The following is a 3,814-nucleotide window of genomic DNA, read 5'->3' on the forward strand; positions in this document are numbered from 1 at the left end:
CACACAAAGACATTTGTATGAATAGGCTAAAGGCAGTACTTGTGAGCTGGAGAAAACTGAGCACAGACAGAGGAAAAACTACACAAACACCATTGGGACAATGAGTTTCAACCTCTAACTGAAAACTTTAAAAAAAATTAAAAAGGAAAGAAAATAACAAACAACAAATCAAACACTTTAAAAATGTAGTTCACCAAATTTGTTGCAGGCTATCAAATGTGATATAGAAGCACTGAATGACTCAAAGGCAAACTTCTGAAAAATCAATTTAGAAAAACAACATGTTCCTTTGAAAGGAGCTTTCCAAACACACAGAGAAATAAACAGAATTAGTACATTAAAAACACCAAAAGAAATCCAACAAGTTTAGGTAATAGCCTCAGAGCTAACTACTCTGGGAAATAAATTCAGAAAGATACTGATTTAYCACTAGGCTTTTCACAGAGCTCTTTCAGGAATACAAAAAAAAGGGAACCCAGTCCAAAACAGTTACAAAAAAAAGGAAGTCAGTGGCACAGAGAACCTTAGATCACAAAAAGTTTGGCCAGGCTGGATAAAGACAGCACAACCCCTGCTTATGCTCTAAGCAACAGTCAATGTTCTATAGAATCGTGTCGTTTGGAAAAAAMCCCTTAAGTTTATTGAAATGTTCCAGTTCATACTCAGAAAGTGTACCTAAAGAGTGGCCTAAAATTGCCATCAAGAAAAAGAAATCTATGCTAAGTGTTTTAATTTTAATGTTTGTCCTTATGCAAGATCACAAAGACATTGTATTTGAAGATTTAAAAAAACAAACAAACAAAAAAAAACAACCAAAAACCCAAAAAAAAGACAGCATAAGAACAAATGATTATCAGAAGTAAAAATAATTAAATATTTAAAAATCTAGAACACATTATAAAACAAAGTCAACCCTATCATTTGTTATCCATGTTCACAGAAACAAATTTGTATCTTCCCTAACAGAGACAAAACTCCCACTTCACACAGAAGAACAGAGGAACGAAWTTATTTTTCAAGTGCTCTCTATATCACTTGCATACTTTATCAGGTATTTTATATCTTAAAAAATAACTTATTTCATCAAATAAATTCTGCCTTGATTTTAATCCTTTATCAATGTTATTTATTTCTTTCCCTAACAGCAAAACTTTGTCTTAGCAAAGTTTCACCCATTTAAACCATTCCAAGGTGTGATACACAGAGCATTTGCAGTCTTCCTCTACAGAGCATAGGTAAATGAAAGATTTGTGTTGTTATTAAACAGAAATTTCATGGCCTTCTGATCCCTCATCATCCTGGCCATAATAGTGTGCTGCCAGAAACGAAAGGCAGAGTTTAATGCTCATTACACAGACTGCACTGCCAGCAGCATCATCCATGGCAAGGAAGCACAAGCTGTGCAGAAGGGGAAGTGAAGTCTCTGTCCCCTGCTGTCATTACAGTTGTGTCCAGTCCTCTCTGTGGGGACTGGTTCACGCAGCATGGCTCTGCTGTATCCTTTTGTAGCTAAACAAAGCTTAGTGCCATGGCACTACCTTAAAACACAGAACCCTGCTGCTGACCGATTATTTGCGTGATGGTCAGAAGGGAGGGATGCTGCCTAATAATTATCCAATACAAACTGAAACAAAAGTCCCTTGATAAACTTATTTTGAGGCCTGCTGATACTGATCAGCTACATTTCCTCCGAGTTTTGAGAACATATTTTAAGACATGAAACATACAAGAATTGTATTTCTGTTCTACTACAACACACTACTTTTATTTTTATGAAAGAATAGTTGTTAATGTGCCAAAAACGCCAACTAATCTTTACAAAATCTCTGGCTGCAAGTCAGGGCTAWTAGCATTTCCCTCTTACAGGTAGAAAAGCTGAGGTACAGAAGGCAATATGAACTACCTGCCCTGAATTAGTGCTGGAGCTCAGAATCAAAACAAGCATCCTTGCTCTAAGGACAGCTGTGCCTGGTTTCAGCCAGGGGAGGCACTGCAGCTCTAAAGGAAGTACTTAAAGATTTTGCACCCTGTCCTTTCCACAGTGGAAATAGGCCTGCCCCTCAACCAAAATGCAGATGATGTCCCCAATATGCCTGCACCATTGCATGACTGGCACACTCCCAGCTCCACATCTRTAGAGGGACTGAGGACATGGGAAATCAGGAACTGTTCTTGAAAATGTGTCCATTCAGGGGTTGAAGAGTGATTCCTGTCACAGGCTTTGCTGCCTCTTTAGATAAAAGGAGTCAATTTCTAYCAGCCATCAACTGCTCACAAGTAAAAGGCAAAGGCAATAAAAACAGTAAAAATCTTACAGAGTTGATAAATCAGCAGTGCTGACGGTTCACACTCAAGAGAAATCCTTATTTAGTGACTTACATGTTTAAATCTTACAGAAGTTAATGTAGGGTGTATAAAGTGATGCTGGTGATTTGTTTGGAAGGCAGAAGCAGGGATACATACTTAGCTTAGTTTTCCTAAAGAAAATCAAACTTTAAGCATTTTGGGCAATGTTGAGTTCAACAGAAAACTGTGTTCAAGTACTTTGCCTTCAAAAATTCTCATGTGAGCAAAGGCTCACCAGGCACCATGCAAGGAGCATTTCTCTCTGAGATCCTCTACCCAGCTTTGCAAATGTTATACCCAATTCTCAGGACACATCAAATTCCATGGCAACCGGGATGTATTTCCCCTCATTTTCCCACACTGATGCTGAACCACAGCCTTCTGTTTGGAGTGCTAAATGCAAGTATTTTGAGATGCCCTTCAAAGAGTTCCTCAGCAGCTGACCCGGTGATTAGTACACATTTCTTGTACTTGGTGATTAAGTTACAGAATAGTTCTAAGCTAGAGTTTTCAACATTAATTAATGCTACAGAGCAGTGAGAAAGTACAGCCAGCAGTCCTGTCTACAGCTAGACATAGCCTGGCTCTTACAGATGAGGACACAACCATTGTAGCAGATACACACTATTCTCCAGTGTGYTTCTGCATCATGTGGAGAACCTTCCATTAGAGTTCACCCTTCTCAGCASTACAAGAGGGCTGAAACAAAACCAAACGATGAAGCAGAACAAAACACACSGTCTTTCACTTGTGGCACATCTCCAGACCTTAGGTAAGGTGTATTTTGCTTTTTCCCAGGCAGAAGAGCCCTGCTGGGCCCCTCCCTTGCGAGAGACTGGCGATATGCAGCACACCCTTAGATCAGCAGCGCAGTTCCACAAGAGTCCATTCTTCACCATTGCTTTGTGCTACAGGAGCATCCCAACACGCTCTCCACCCCCCACTGCTTCCTACCTGGAAACTTCACGCCCGCTCTTCCCTTCCTCAAAGCTATGTCAACAGGGATACCTGCCGCTGGCTCCCARAGGTGCTTTATTGCCCGCGGGGCCGCCTCTGAGCCCGGCCAGCAGCCCACCCCGGCCCCGCCCGTCCCTGCCGCCCCGCAGCCGGAGCGCAGACCCCGGCGGGCCGCGTTCAGCCTCCCCCGCCCTCACAGCGACCCTTCAGCGGCCGCTTGGCAGCTCCGCCCCAGCCTGCCCCCCGGGCCAGCTCCCGCCCTCCCGCCCGCCCCTTATCGCCCGGCCGCAGCCGCCTCCCTTATGGCCCTTATCTGCCTTATCGCCCGCGGGCAGTGATACCGCAGCCCCCCCGCCCGCGCCCCGACAGAGGCAGCCCGGCTCGGCTGCGGCGGGGGGCGCACCCCGAGACCCGGCCCAAGGCGGAGCAGGGCGGAGGGGAGCGGCGCCCAGCCCCGCCCGACCCATCCCATCCCATCCCATCCCATCCCGGCCCCGCCCCGCCCCGCCCC

The sequence above is a fragment of the Malurus melanocephalus genome, unplaced genomic scaffold (assembly GCF_030028575.1).
Source record: "Malurus melanocephalus ecotype Western Australia unplaced genomic scaffold, MMel_1.1 scaffold_0, whole genome shotgun sequence".
NCBI classification, from domain to species: domain Eukaryota; kingdom Metazoa; phylum Chordata; class Aves; order Passeriformes; family Maluridae; genus Malurus; species Malurus melanocephalus.